Source organism: Salvelinus fontinalis, chromosome 16 (genome assembly GCF_029448725.1).
Source record: "Salvelinus fontinalis isolate EN_2023a chromosome 16, ASM2944872v1, whole genome shotgun sequence".
Taxonomy (NCBI): domain Eukaryota; kingdom Metazoa; phylum Chordata; class Actinopteri; order Salmoniformes; family Salmonidae; genus Salvelinus; species Salvelinus fontinalis.
Genome location: NC_074680.1, coordinates 5,413,519 through 5,430,153, shown reverse-complemented (window position 1 = coordinate 5,430,153; position 16,635 = coordinate 5,413,519). Strand labels below are relative to the sequence as shown.

The window sequence follows — 16,635 nt, the reverse complement described above, 5'->3', positions numbered from 1 at the left end:
ATAATATACAGTATGCACAAGAGCAATATCAATGATAGATGAGAGTAGTTCTATGCATACAATCAGGGGTAAAGTGGCTGAGAAGCAAAATAAAATAGTAGCAGCAACATATGGAGTGCGTGTTAGGAGAGTCGTGAATAGAGGCACTGCAGATAGTGCTGATGACTGGTCCGTCCAAACCACCCATGAACAAGGGCATCTACATTCGGAGAGCCTGTTTCTGTCCTGCCTCTGACTCCGGTGCAGGGCATGTGTTCTCCATAGCCTTAGTCGCAAAACTCCCCAATCTTCTCAAAAAATATACGTTTGTCAGGTTGTGTCCAGGTGGTGCATGTACAGGCAGACCATCTATGGGATGAAGGATGTCAGCATTGCAACAACACCAGTCTCCAGAGCATTGAAGCTGGAAAACAGGGAACAAAAAATCTGAAGAGATTACAACCTTGCAAAACATCAATTCACCTCTCAAGTTTATATAAGAAGAATAACCTCATACAATGCAATGAAAATGATTTTCACCTGAAGTGCTGGTACTGCTTGATCTGTGGCTGTAGCCTGAAGTACAGAGTCAGGTGTTGTTGTCAGCCATAGCTTTCCACCAGCACCGTACCATCCTTCAGTCCAACCAGCTATGGGATGTTGAACCCTGTCACAGTGCTGTCCTTCACAACTTGGTGTGTCCTGTGATGTCCTGTGATCAGGAAGTGAAGGTCCAAACTGTGGTGGAGCTTGTGCATGGTCCACCAGGCACAATACCAGAACACAAACGTGTTCTTGTTTTGGCCACTGCAGTTATCACAATTCAGGTCGACACGTGTTTCCTTGCTGTCCCCAGTCCGCCTGGCCTTGCTGCTATTCCAGTTTCAACTGTTCTGCCTGCGGTTATGGAACCGCCACCTGTCCCAGACCTGTTGTTTTTCAACTCTTAATGATCAGCTATGAAAAGCCAACTGAAAATTATTCATGATTATTATTTGACCATGCTTGTCACTTATGAACATTTTTGAACATCTTGGCATAGTTCTGTTATAATCTCCACCCGGCACAGCCAGAAGAGGACTGGCCACCCCTCATAGCCTGGTTCCTCTCTAGGTTTCTTCCTAGGTTTTGGCCTTTCTAGGGAGTTTTTCCTAGCCACTGTGCTTCTACACCTGCATTACTAGCTGTTTGGGGTTTTAGGCTGGGTTTCTGTACAGCACTTCGAGATATTAGCTGATGTACGAAGGGCTATATAAAATAAACTTGATTGATTGATTTCCCCAACTCCGTAGTTGGTAAAGAAATGTTGCATGTAGTTGATGACTGCGCTGCTGCCTTTGCTGGATGACATGCCTTCATCGATCAAGAAGTTGACTTGTGGTATTCCTTCACAGCAGACACCAAACAAGCCACACTTGTGAGTTGTTAATAAGTAGATGGGACCTGGCTGCATAGGGTCAGAAGGATAGCGCACCTGCAAACAACAAAAGACCAGTAAGATAAACTACAATTCATTGTCTCACCCCTGTCAGTCTGTCTTTACACAGCTCAGTGAAATGTATTTGCCTGACTCCCACATACATACATGTTCTTGTTTTGTTTTTATGAGTGTATATCTATCTATCCATCACTCTATCTATGTCCTTAATCAGTATAAAATAGGAAATGTTGCTTACTTGTTGAGCAAAATCAAAGCTGTAATGCATCCTGAGGTCTTTGCTTGCTGGTTCAGTAGGGGCCCCCAGAGACAACTGCAGGTCTTGCAGTCAACAACCATCTTCTGGTAGACAGACCGCTCACTGAACAAGCAGGAGATGCTGCTCTTGCTTGTTCAGAGCTTGGCTGACTTAACAGCTTCTGGAAAATACAGAAATAAAGTGAGATCAATCAAAGTAGTGGCAATCATGTTGAAGGTAAATTAATTAATCAAAACGTGTTTATGCTTTACATACCAAGTGTTGTCATCGATTCCTTGTAGAGATGCCACACTGCTGCTTTTGTCACATGGGATGGCAGCAGATTTCCACCAAAGTGTTTGTGTCCTGGGTGGCATCCAGGAAATACTATTGCATTATCCTCTGCGTAGTTGTTGATGAAGTTCAACACTCGATGCAAGTCCTCATGCTTCAGGTGTAACCTCTGCTTGGTTGGCCCAGTTCTCTTTTTGATGGAAGGCATTAGACCATTCTCTTTGTTTGACTGGTGGAGGATTGTCAGGTGTGTCCTATTGATGCTGAAAGACAAATTCCAGATACAAATCTTTTAGCATTACTATACAATAGATGCGAAATGGCATTCTGAGATATCACTAACGTTACACATAGTTCATCTAGCGTCAGCAAGCTTTGATTTGGGGTGTTTTGATTGGACATGTAACGTTAGCTAGCTAGCCAGCTAAACAGTTAACCATAGAGTAACGTTACTAGGCTAGCAATGCAAACCGACTGTCATAGCTAGCTAAAGTTAACTAAATAGGTTCAATGTTATCTAGCTAGTTAAAGTTAAGCAAACATAGTAGGTTCTGTTAGTTAGCAAGCCACCCATCGAACTTCAGCTAACGTTAGCTAGCTAACTAACAGCAAGCTTTAACTTGCAATGAAAACAACTTTGACAAAATTAGAAACGTACAATATCAAACAGTAACTAGACTCTTACCCGTACACGTTAATGTTACATGGATTAGAACTTCACGGCAGCCTGCAACCCATTTCATTAAATAAGACGTCCTGTGTCCTTTCCGTTTTGGATGTACAGCTTGCTTGGCCCGTTGTGTCAAGTCACTCTGGTTCACACTGACCGTGTGAAATTCCATAAGAAACCTCCAAACCTTTAGCCCCCACCCAAACTCTGACCATTTTACTCGCCCTAGCAGAGCTGGTTAGGCTGTTTTCATGTTATCCAGAGTGTTGGTGACTGTAACTGTGCTCCTGACAACAATTTACTGTAATGAGCTTTTTTTTGCCGACGTTTACTGACACCTGCCATATTCAACCGGTGTTGAAACTCATCTCTTTGCAATGTCCAGCCCATTAATTTTCTCAGTCAATCATGGCTAGCGGAAAGGTTGCCAGATTTTTCTGTGGCTTAACCAACTAGGCTCCTAATTTAACAAATGTATTTACAGATGCCATAAAAGTTTGTTATTAAAGCACATGAAAGTGCACATGTTCGAGAAGGCATTTCTGACAAAAGATTTTTTTATTAAACAACATTAAGATGAACGGAGCAAAGTACAAAGAGATCCTTGATAAAAAACCTTCTCCAGAGCACTCAGGACCTCAGACTGGGACGAAGGTTCACCTTCCAACAGGACAATGACCTTAAGCACACAGCCAAGACAACGCAGCAGTGGCTTCGGGTCAAGTCTCCGGATTTCCTTGAGTGGCCCAGCCAGAGACCAAACATGAACCCGATCGACAATCTCTGGAGAGACCTGAAAATAGCTATGCAGCAACGCTCCACCTCCAACCTGACAGAGCTTGAGAGGATCTGCAGAGAAGAATGGGAGAAGAGCCCCAAATACAGGTGTGCCAAGCTTGTAGAGTCATACCCAAGAACACTCATGACTGTAATTGCTGCCAAAGGTGCGTCAACATAGTACTGAGTAAAGGGTCTGAATATTTATGTAAATATCATATTGCAGTTTTTGATATTTAATCCATTTGCAAAAATGTATAGGAACCTGTTTTTGCTTTGTCATTATGCGGTATTGTGTGTACGCTCTGCTGGAGAGCGTATTCACTGGACTGGTGCAGGCTGTCAACAGGTAAGGGAAGGGGAGATAGCTAGAAGTTATAAAAAGGTGTCAAACTGTCTGCATCTCTTTCTCTCGTCTAGTAAATGTTCTTTTACCTCTAGGCCTGACAGAGGTCCAGGATCATAGGGAACCTGGTGTTAAAGAACAAAAAGCCCGTGTTTGTCATCACCCATTAACTACTGCTGCTCCAATACAAGTATGAGGTAAGACGTTGAACTGGGCAGTCAGTCATTCATTCATTCAACTTCATTCCCAGACTTGTGTTTGGGAATGAACTTATACAGGTGAGTGTACACCGAAGTCTTTAGTGTTGTGATATGTGTATTTTCATGACAATGTTGTTGATTGTGTGTGTGACTGTGTATGCGTGTGTGTCCAGGTGCTGCGGTCACTGTGCCAGGCCTGAGGCCAACCCCTTCGGAGGCAGCAGCTCTATGTGAGCTGGGGTCTGCTGCTGTATGTGGAACTACAGAGTGATGCAGAGCAACAAGTGATGCAGAGCTCAGTTACACCCCCAACACTACGGCATAGTATTGTCGCATGATCAGAGCTGTTCACACTACTTTTTGACCTGTCCGCCTCCGGGTTGTATTCATTTGAGAAATAGAACATGTTTTTCCTAGGAAAACGACTATGTGTGTTTTGTTATGGGAAGTTATCCATGTAGTCCTGCCTTGCTGAAGTCTGTTTTCTTCTGTTTGGTGCCTAATAATGACAATCCTCATGTCTTTTCCCCTGTCAGAGCTGCTGCAGTTCATGCTGGGAGAAATTCAGAGCCACATGGACAGCAGCGTAGTGTGTGTGAGGTGCATGGTGGTGGGGAAGTGTCTCTGCTCCTGCATGGACATCAACAGAGCCAAGCTCAAATTGGAGGTACAGTACAGTATGGCACCTTACCCAAGGTTTTGGGTGCATCACAATAATATGAAGTGGCTCACTGTCAATACATTCTGTTCTCTGCTCACACTGATCCGAATGAACTGGACGGGTGAAAACAAATACCATAATGCTTTCACCTATCTCCATATCAGATCAGTGCAAGAAACAAAGGAGATAGAGGAAGCCACTGTAGACTATTGAGGGGCACCCCTACAGTAGGCTATGACTGCCTTGTCATGTGTAGGACACAGGGAAGGGTGTGTGTTCATTCTTTCTTTCCCTCAGGAGGAGATCAAGGAGCTGCTCTCACTGATTACTCCACTGTCTGACATAGAAACGGAGCCACATGATGACCGATTGTATCTTCCTCGAGAGGTCACAGGGCAGACTGTACCCTCTCAGGCAGTATTATGCAAGGGTGTTTCAGTTGCCCAGAAATCAGGAGATGACTCAGAACTGGATAGGTAAGAGATAGCATAATCAAAACCCCTAACACTTTGTTATACACTACATTTATTAATGTAATGTCTGTGAGACAGAAGTTTTATATTTCATTCAAATCATTACAACTTAATTCATCTTGCCACGGGCAGTTAAGAAGGCATGGTCTAGTAGAGCTCGGTAGCTTTTAGTCCTTAAAAAACGGACATGAGTCTGGTTCGTTCAGCCATTCCTATGGCGAAAGAATAGGGTTTTGGGATAAATGCCGAAAAAAAGGTCTGAAGTTAACACAGGCTTAGGAGATCTTTTACGTAACCTTTAACAACCTTTATGAATTATGAAGCCTTTATGTGCTTTTTATGATTATATAATAAAGATGATCTCATAGAACAAAAAACACATGGTTTAGATGGTCAATATTTGTCACCATAGCGGTTCATCTCGTAAGCAAAAGGGAATATGTGCCATCATCTACATTCATTTACGTTAGTGAAAATTGTTCACCTACATTCATGTATTTCTCGCCCCTTTTGGCTTTATGAAAAATATTGACGTGTGCTGTCAACTGTGGGACATGGTATAGACAGGTGTGTGCCTTTCCAAATCATGTCCAATCAATTGCATTTACCACAGGTGGACTCCAATCAAGTTGTAGAAACATCTCAAGGATGATCAATGGAAACAGGATGCACCTGAGCTCAATTTCAAGTCTCTTAGAAAAGGGTCTGAATACATATGTAAATAAGGTATTTGTTTTTTTATTTTTAATACATTTGCAAACCATTTTAAACCTGTATTCGCTTTGTCATTATGGGGTATTGTGGATAGATTGATGAGGGGGGAAATGATTTCAGAAAAAGGCTGTAACGTAACAAAATGTGAAAGTCAAGGGGTCTGAATACTTTCCGAATGTACTGTATATAGGTCTCTCCATGGGTGGGAGATGTATATTTACGCTTATCAATACTCTCTTTATTTAACTGACATGTTGAATGATTGATCCATTCATGCTTCCATCCCTTCATCTCTACCCAGCTGTCCTATCCTCTGAGGACCCAGTGAGGGTGGAGCTCTGTCAGAGAGCTGTTGAGAGACTGGTTAGGAAGAACACTTCTACAGCCAGTGAGGTCACACATGGTTTAGATGGTCAATATTTGTCACCATAGCGGTTCATCTTATAAGCAAAAGGGAATATGTTCCATCATCTACGTTAATTTACATTCGTGCAAATTGTTCACCTATATTCATGTGTTTCTCGCCCCTTTTGACTTTGAAAAATATTGTTCCCTCAGGCACACACGTGTTCTTTGTTATTATGAAAGTAATTTGTGTGAATGTACTTTTCACCACATCTCTTTACATTGCTTATGTTATTCGATGGTCTGATTGCGTCCAGACTTCCGAACACAATGCCCACCCTGGCAGATCTGAACCTAATGCGAGCACAATGTGACTTTCATGCATCCAGACCTAATGCAGCTTGGAGTGATCGGATGACAGAAGTCACATTTAAGTGCTGAGTGTAACTGAGGTCATAGATGCTACATATCCATTACTTTGAGTGGTTTATGTAATATAACTAAAATGTTTATTTCTGTGTTGCAGGGCAGTCAAGAAATGAAACGGCAAGGCCACAGAACATGACATACAGAGCTGTGGTAGACCACCTCAAGCATGCCCCTGTTAGAGCCGGGGGTGGTGTTTACCACACCACTACGCCTCCAGTAGGCTTGAAAAGTGGGATTGATCAGTTTGTCTTTTTTTGATTCAGTTTTCAGTAGTGAAATCCTTTGAAGTATTATTGATTTTAACCCGTGGTGGAAAAAGTACCCAATTGTCATACTTTAGTAAAGGTAAAGATAGATACCTTTTAATAGAAAATGACAAGTAAAAGTGAGTCACCCAGTAAAATACTAATTGAGTGAAATTCTAAAAGTATTTGGTTTTAAATATACTTAAGTATTAAAAGTAAATGTATTTTCTAAAATATACTTAAGTATCAAAAGTAAAAGTATAAATCACTTCAAATTCCTTATATTAAGCAAACGAGACGGCACCATTTTCTTGTTTTTTTAATTTACGCATAGCCAGGGACATACTCCAACACTCGGACATAATTTACAAACTAAGCATGTGTGTTTCGTGAGTCCCCCAGGTCAGAGGCAGTAGAGATGATGGGGATGTTCTCTTGATAAGTGCATGAATTGGACTATTTTCCTGTCCTACTAAGCATTCAAATGTAACTGCTACTTTTCGGTCTCAGGAAAAATGTATGGAGTAAAGTACATTTTCTTCAGGAATGTAGTGAAGTAAAAGTTGTCAAAAATATAGATAGTAAAGTACAGATACACCAAAAAACGACTTAAGTAAAACTACTTTAAAGTAATTTTACTTAAGTATTTTACACCACTGATTTTAACTGAAAAGTGATACTGAACTTATTCTTAATGTTTTGTACACTCAGTGTATCTTCCAAATATTGGGTTGCACCCCCCCCCCCCCCAAATATTGCTGGCCCATGTTGACTCCAATGCTCAAGTTGGCTGGATGTCCTTTGGGTGGTAGACCATTTTTGAAACACACGGGAAACTGTTGTGTAAAAACCCCAGCAGCGTTGCACTTCTTGATACAAACCGGTACGCCTGGCACCTACTACCATACCCTGTTCAAAGGCACTTCAATCTTTTGTTTTGCCCATTCACCCTCTAAATGGCACACATACACAATCCATGTCTCAATTTTCTCCAGGCTTAAAAATCCTTCTTTAACCTTTCTCCATCTACACTGATTGAAGTAGATTTAACAAGTGACATCAATAAGGCATCAGCTTTCACCTGGTCAGTCTGTCATGGAAAGAGCAGGTGTCCATAACATTTTATACACTCAGTGTACATACCATGCACAATTTTGATAAGGTGGAAGAAACATACATAATTTATACTGTTTTTCATACTAAGATGGACCAAGATATGTTGGTTTTTCACTTATTTGTTCATTGGTTTTGCATGAGTTGGATGATTGGTTGGTTCATTGGTTTTCCACTATGTTGATGCCATTGACTAAAAGAGTAAGAATAGGATGCAATGTCCAACCCAAAATAAGCTTGTTTTACTCCACTGTTTGTAAACAATATAATTGTACAAATAAATTCTCAGTTGGTTGCATAAATAATGAAGATTACAAAAAAAAAATGTTTGTTTTTGTGTACATGCAACAGCTCTTCTAAGTGGTCAAGCTGAGATTTATTGACCAGTTCTGAAACATGTACCTATTTTTTTCTTCAAAGTACACAAAATCCCCTGTATATACACCATATACATACCTACACACACACACACACACACACAGTCAAAAGCTTGGACACACCCAATCATTTTCGACATTGTAGATCAGCGAAGACACCAAAACCACAAAACAACACACATGAAACCATGAAGCAACCAAAAAACTACCAAACAAATCAAAATACACTCTACATTTGAGACTCCTCAAAGTAGCCCCCAGATGACAACCCCGGCAACCCCGGCACCCTCCCAACCAGCCCCATGCGGTAGTTATGTGGAATGTACCCCAATCAACAGCCCCGTTAAAAGCCAATTTGTGGAACTTCCTCCCCTTCCCAATGCGCCTTAGCCAATCAGTTGTGTTGTGACAAGGCAGGGTCAGCACACAGAAGATAGCCCCATCTGGAAAAAGTCCATATCATGGCAAGAACAGCCCAAATAAGCAAAGAGAAATGACAGTCCATCATCACTTCAAGCCATGAAGGTCAGTCAACCCGGAAAACGTCTAAAACTTTGAACGTCTCAAGTGCAGTCGCAAAAACCATCAACCACCACGATGAAACTGTATCCCATGAGGATCGACACAGGAAAGGAAGACCCAGAGACACTAAATGTGACATGAAATGTACATCTGATTGTACAATGTACAAAACCGAATGGAAACGCCTTTTTTAATAAGTATTAGCAATAATTAACTTAATGGGGAGGAATGGAATAATTATAAATGTATATTTCGTCATGCTGGATGTTTGAAATATGAGTAGGTGATTAGCGCCATGCTTGTCCAGTAGTGGAATAAGGACAATTAACACTTGAATGTTGTAAATAAATGTGTGTAAATACTGGAGTGATGTATGATTGTTAATGCATTGGTTCATAGACCGATTTTTGATACTGTGTCCATGTGTATGTTGAAACCAAAACCAAACATATATTGACCTTAACGACATAAAAATACTTTTTCAACAACATGTAGGCCTAAAAGATATATTTTCAACTTCACTTTCAACCAAAACCTAACATTGATTGGAAGTCAGACAGTCAACATTTTGCTAGGTGGGATGCATCGCATCTGTCCATAAGTGAAGCACATAAGGCTACCAGGGAGTGTAAAAAATAGCAATTTTAACATTTCTACATTAAGCTTCTTATATGAATCATCTTTATTAGCCTACACTATGCCAGTCTATACCTAAGCTATTTTTGACAGAGCGTCAGGTCAAGGTTCTAGTGTTGAACTAACCTATGCATAAGAAAATGTGTTAAAAATCTCAGTAAATTGGATCCGCGGACAGACAGTTTTGATAATTATATTTACCTTACTCCAGGTGTAGCAGAGCTTCTTAAAACTACTCCTATACCCCGATTTTCTGAACCCTCGCACGGCTCAGAGTCGATAATTCCGTTATAAGACCGCTTAAAAATGTCTCACCATAAGTGCGTTGTAAATGTAGGTATACCCACTTAGATATTCCAGTTTCGTAGACTTCTTAGTTCAAATATCGAATTTACCAGTTCTCGAAAGAAAGTAGAACTGTGATCAAAATCCACCGGGTAACTTTTAACGCATTGGAACATTTGTTGGGGATTCTTCAGGGCACAAAGCAGAGTCCTCATAAGCACATGTAGTCCAAAATCACTCCGCTTCTCAGCCTTTCGCCTTCTCAACCTTTTGCGTTGAATCTGTGCCTTTTCTGTTACGCCTCTTATTGCTTTACACAGTTCCAGTGGCGAAAAATCTCAGTCGTAGGTTGTTGGAATCTTAGAACATGTATAAGGTGTCTAAATAAGGCCCCGCACTCCATACACTACACCGCTCCTCCTCTCGCGTCTCTAAGTATCCTACTGTTTGCCAGTAGAACTATGTGCACAGACTGAGAACGATGTGACGGACACCGTGGCCAAAAAAAGCGTAAACGGCTTACATATGCGCTCGTCTCACTGAACAGTTTGTCAAAGAAAGGCTCATGTAGTTCCTGCCTCTCTCTCTGTCGGACATCAGTTCAACTCCAAGTTCGCGTCTCCCTGCTCCATATAACACGATGGGGTTTGATTTGAGCTCTGAGGGGCTTGATTAGTTTTGGGGTGGTTTTGGTCGAATTTCGTGACTGTGGTTCAACTCGTGGAGGATAGCCAATTATAGACAGTGCAGCTGCAAACGGGTCCTGCCTACTGAACACTTGCCCCTGCTCCCGATGGGCCAATTAGATAAGAAAGAGATAGGGAAAAGAAAAATCTCTCTCTCTCTTTTCGATCCCTCTCTCTCCCATCCCTCCTCTCAAACTCTCCCTCCCTCCTCTCAAACGCTCCCTCCCTCCTCTCAAACGCTCCCTCCCTCCTCTCAAACTCTCCCCCCCTCCCCCTTTCATTTCTGCCTCTGTCATTTTCTCTCAGCGTGTTAATGACTTTTTAGAGTCCTACTCAAAGCTGCCACAACGCGGCGTATTTTAGCTACTTTTATTTAAAGTGTGACCTCTCCCCCATTGATAGAGTTGGGGTTCACTTAGAAATGTCCTTGTTTTTGAAAGAAAAAATAAATAATTGTCCATTAAAATGACATCAAATTGATCAGAAATACAGTGCAGACAATATCTCAACGTCAACAGTGAAGAGTCGACTCCGGCATGCTGGCCTTCTAGGCAGAGTTGCAAAGAAAAAGCCATATCTCAGATTGGCCAATAAAAAAAAGTAAGATGGGCAAAAGAACACAGACACTGGACAGAGGAACTCTCTTTCTAAAATTATCCGCCGCCATTGTTGCAACCCCTATTACTAGCCTGTTCAACCTCTTTCGTATCGTCCGAGATCCCTAAAGATTGGAAAGCTGCCACGGTCATCCCCCACTTCAAAGGGGGAGACACTCTAGACCCAAACTGTTACAGACCTATATCTATTCTACCCTGCCTTTCTAAAGTCTTCGAAAGCCAAGTTAACAAACAGATCACCGACCGTTTCGAATCCCACCGTACCTTCTCCGCTATGCAATCTGGTTTCCGAGCTGGTCATGGGTGCACCTCAGCCACGCTCAAGGTCCTAAATGATATCATAGCCGCCATCGATAAGCGACAATACTGTGCAGCTGCATTCATCAACCTGGCCAAGGCTTTTGACTCTGTTAATCACCACATTCTTATCTGAAGACTTAACAGCCTTGGTTTCTCAAAATGACTGCCACGCCTGGTTCACCAACTACTTCTCAGACAGAGTTCAGTGTGTCAAATCGGAGGGCCTGTTGTCCGGACCTCTGGCAGTCACTATGGGGGTGCCACCGGGTTCAATTCTCGGGCCGACTCTTGTCTCACACTCATCTTCGCACATCTATCACTCCAGTGTTTAATTGCTATATTGTAATTATTTCGCTACTATAGCCTATTTATTGCCTTACCTCCCTAATCTTACCTCATTTGCACACACTGCATATAGACTATTTTCTACTGTATTATTGTCTGTATGTTTCTTCATTCCATGTGTAACTCTGTGTTGTTGTTTGTGTCGCACTGCTTTTCTTTATCTTGGCCAGGTCGCAGTTGTAAATGAGAACTTGTTCTCAACTAGCCTACCCGGTTAAATAAAGGTGATATAAAATAAATAACTAAATAAAACACTGGGACCCCTCAGGGGTGTGTACTTAGTCCCCTCCTGTACTCCCTGTTCATCCACGACTGCGTGGAAAAAACACGACTCCAACACCATCATTAACTTTGCTGATGACACAACAGTGGTAGGCCTGATCACCGACAACGATGAGACAGCCTATAAGGAGGAGGTCAGAGAACTGGCAGTGTGGTGCCAGGACAACAACCTCTCGCTCAATGTGAGCAAGACAAAGGAGCTGATCGTGGACTACAGGAAAAGACGGGCCGAACAGGTCACCATTAACATCGACGGGGCTATAGTGGAGCAGGTCGAGAGTTTCAAGTTCCTTGGTGTCCACATCACCAACCAACTATCATGGTCCAAACACACCAAAACAGTTGTGAAGAGGGCACAACAAAACCTTTTTCCCCTCAGGAGACGGAAAATATTTGGCATGGGTCCCCAGATCCTCCAAAAGTTCTACAGCTGCACCATCGAGAGCATCCTGACCGGTTGCATCACTGCCTGGTATGGCAAATACTCGGCATCTGACCGTAAGGTGCTACAGAGGGTAGTGTGCACGGCCCAGTACATCACTGGGGCCAAGCCATTAAGAACCTATATAACAGGCGATGTCAGAGGAAAGTCCGTAAAATTGTTAGAGACTCCAGTCACCCAAGTCATAGACTGTTTTCTCTGCTACCGCACAGCAAGTGGTACCGGAGCGCCAAGTCTAGGACCAAAAGGCTCCTTAACAGCTTCTACCCCAAACCATAAGACGGCTGAACAATTAATCAAATGGCCACCGGACTATTTACATTGACACCCCCCCTCCATTTGTTTTGTACACTACTGCTACTCGCTGTTTATTATCTATGCATAGTCACTTCACTTTGTACAAATTACCTCAACTAACCTGTACTCCCACACACTGACTCGGTACCGGTACCCCATGTACAGTGGGGAGAACAAGTATTTGATTCACTGCCGATTTTGCAGGTTTTCCTTCTTACAAAGCATGTAGAGGTCTGTAATTTTTATCATAGGTACACTTCAACTGTGAGAGACAGAATCTAAAAATCAAAAATCCTGAAAATCACATTGTATGATTTTTAAGTAATTCATTTGCATTTTATTGCATGACATAAGTATTTCATACATCAGAAAAGCAGAACTTAATATTTGGTACAGAAACCTTTGTTTGCAATTACAGAGATCGTACGTTTCCTGTAGTTCTTGAGCAGGTTTGCACACACTGCAGCAGGGATTTTGGCCCACTCCTCCATACAGACCTTCTCCAGATCCTTCAGGTTTCGGGGCTGTCGCTGGGAAATACAGACTTTCAGCTCCCTCTAAAGATTTTCTATTGGGTTCAGGTCTGGAGACTGGCTAGGCCACTCCAGGACCTTGAGATGCTTCTTATGGAGCCACTCCTTAGTTGCCCTGGCTGTGTGTTTCGGGTCGTTGTCATGCTGGAAGACCCAGCCACGACCCATCTTCAATGCTCTTACTGAGGGAAGGAGGTTGTTGGCCAAGATCTCGCGATACATGGCCCCATCCATCCTCCCCTCAATACGGTGCAGTCGTCCTGTCCCCTTTGCAGAAAAGCATCCCCAAAGAATGATGTTTCCACCTCCATGCTTCACGGTTGGGATGGTGTTCTTGGGGTTGTACTCATCCTTCTTCTTCCTCCAAACACGGCGAGTGGAGTTTAGACCAAAAAGCTGTATTTTTGTCTCATCAGACCACATGACCTTCTCCCATTCCTCCTCTGGATCATCCAGATGGTCATTGGCAAACTTCAGACGGGCCTGGACAAGCGCTGGCTTGAGCAGGGGAACCTTGCGTGCGCTGCAGGATTTTAATCCATGACGGCGTAGTGTGTTACTAATGGTTTTCTTTGAGACTGTGGTCCCAGCTCTCTTCAGGTCATTGACCAGGTCCTGCCGTGTAGTTCTGGGCTGATCCCTCACCTTCCTCATGATCATTGATGCCCCACGAGGTGAGATCTTGCATGGAGCCCCAGACCGAGGTTGATTGACTGTCATCTTGAACTTCTTCCATTTTCTAATAATTGCGCCAACAGTTGTTGCCTTCTCACCAAGTTGCTTGCCTATTGTCCTGTAGCCCATCCCAGCCTTGTGCAGGTCTACAATTTTATCCCTGATGTCCTTACACAGCTCTCTGGTCTTGCCCATTGTGGAGAGGTTGGAGTCTGTTTGATTGATTGTGTGGACAGGTGTCTTTTATACAGGTAACGAGTTCAAACAGGTGCAGTTAATACAGGTAATGAGTGGAGAACAGGAGGGCTTCTTAAAGAAAAACTAACAGGTCTGTGAGAGCCGGGAAATTCTAACTGGTTGGTAGGTGATCAAATACTTATGTCATGCAATAAAATGCAAAGTAATTACTTAAAAATCATAAAATGTGATTTTCTGGATTTTTGTTTTAGATTCCGTCTCTCACAGTTGAAGTGAAAATTACAGACCTCTACATGCTTTGTAAGTAGGAAAACCTGCAAAATCGGCAGTGTATCAAATACTTGTTCTCCCCACTGTATATAGCCTCGTTTTTGTTATTTTATTGTGTTACTTTTTATAATTTTTTACTTTAGTTTATTTGGTAAATATTTTCTTAACTCTTCTTGAACTGCACTGTTGGTTAAGGGCTTGTAAGTAAGCATTTCACAGTAAGGTCTAGATTTGATGTATTTGGCGCATGTGACAAATAAAGTTTGATTTTATATTGGTCTGTTGGTTTTGTCAGTAGGCTAGGTATTTATCTTTGATCATCTCTGAAAAGTATAAGATAATAAAACAGGTGCCCTGAGGCAAATACTTTGATCCTACCCTCAAGGAATGTCCTTCCTTTGAAAACACCTTTGATATTTATAAGTATGTGGACTCAAGTACCTAGCTCACACACACATAATATCACAGCACTCATGCTGCTACAGGTGGCTCATTTTATAGTGAAACGACACCGCTGTTAACAATTAAACCTAATTAAGTAGAGATTGTGTTGGCATAGAGCCTGAAAATGGAGTGTGACTTGATTACTGAAAATCTAGGGCAAATCTAATCGCCATATATCCAATAGGTGATTTGTGGGATTTTATTGACATGCTACAACCGAGAGATGAGAGCAGAAAACAAAGCAGAAATTCCATGCCGCTAACTAGGAGAGTCCTCTAAAAGTTAACTAAACTTGAGGTAACACGTCCTATGAATACCCTCTTCATAATGAGCTTTGCATTATGCACTTTAATGCACAACATAAGTGCTAATAGCTAACCTTGTCTAATGGCAGTACATCAATGTTACTTAACATGTATCATGTTAAAAATGTTAAAAATGTTAAACATGTTAAAAATCTGTAAAAAATGTACAAAGTTGACCTCATTTGAATTAAAAAGACAATAGGGTCCAACGGTTAGAGCTGTGGCCCCACACTGTAAAGAGGCTTCTGTGAAGTTGACAATAGTGTACAGGCAGCTCGGTGGCAAGTAAAATTCTGTATTTCATATTACCAGTCACCTAATGTAATATAAATATGGAATCAAAGCCAGTACTGTGAAATGACACACAGTACAATACCGTAAAATTGACTAATATACTGTAAAAAAAAGTCAATGCTACTGTAATCGTTATGAATGGAGGACTAGAGTTAATTGAGGAAAGGGGTTTGTATCTCACAGTATTTTACTGTATTTAGGGATTGGTGCATGCATGTTGGCTGCTAGGTGTCACGTCCTGACCTTAGTTCCTTTTTTGTGTCTCTATTTTAGTTTGGTCAGGGCGTGAGTTAGGGTGGGCAGGCTATGTTATTTTTTCTTGGTTGTTGTTTTTCTATGTGTTTGGCCTGGTGTGGTTCCCAATCAGAGGCAGCTGTTTATCGTTGTCTCTGATTGGGAGCCATATTTAGGTAGCCTATTTTCCATTGTGTGTTGTGGGTGATTGTTTCCTGTGTTAGTTTCTGGTTCACATATCAGGACTGTTTCGGTTTCCGTTATCATTCACTTTGTTATTTTTGTATTTTGTTGTGTTCAGTTTATTAAACTATCATGGACACTTACCACGCTGCGTATTGGTCCGATCCTTCATACTCCTCGTCTGAAGAGGAGGAAAATCGTTACACTAGGTAACGCAGTTTACACATTCTTTACACATTACAGTACATTAAAGAGTACATTTGCTCAAAAGGAAAGTCGAGTCTATTGTGTCAGATATGCATATACAAGGCGGGCGAGTGGACAAACAAGGGAACAAAATTGGCCTTTTGGAAACATAGGTGAAAACTTTAGAAGATGAACTGGATCAGCTAGAAAACAGTTTGAGAAAAATAATACCAGAATATTGTCCCTATCGGAAGATGAGGAAAAAGGGGGGATTTCCAGCTACGTGATCAAACTGATATCGGAGGAACTTGGCGTGGATGTATCACCTGCGGATCTGGAGCAATGCTTTCAGATCGACGCGAAGCAGAACTCAAAATACGCTTGCATGTTAATCTTTAAGCTGTGCAACTATCAGACCAAAGTCAACATTCTGAGGGCACAGGGGGGAAAGGAGATCAAGGTCCATGGCCAGTCCATTATTTTCATCCAGGACCTGTTTACTGTAGGTTGAAAAAGAAACCAACAAGCATTTCATTCCGATCAGAAAGTCACTGGAGGAAAAAGGAATCAAGTCTTAACAGATTCCCGGAGGTACTGTGGGT

General features: G+C 42.0%; 1 protein-coding gene across 1 annotated transcript in view; it reads right to left on the bottom strand.

The window, feature by feature from the left end:
* LOC129812556 (MAM domain-containing glycosylphosphatidylinositol anchor protein 1-like) overlaps positions 1-10,564 on the bottom strand; it is a 310,719-nt gene extending 300,155 nt beyond the window's left edge. Inside the window, exon 1 of the mRNA XM_055864208.1 lies at positions 9,659-10,564. The gene's annotated coding sequence lies outside the window, so the exon portion shown is untranslated. The remainder of the gene's footprint in view (positions 1-9,658) is intronic.
* Between the last annotated feature and the right edge of the window lie 6,071 nt (positions 10,565-16,635).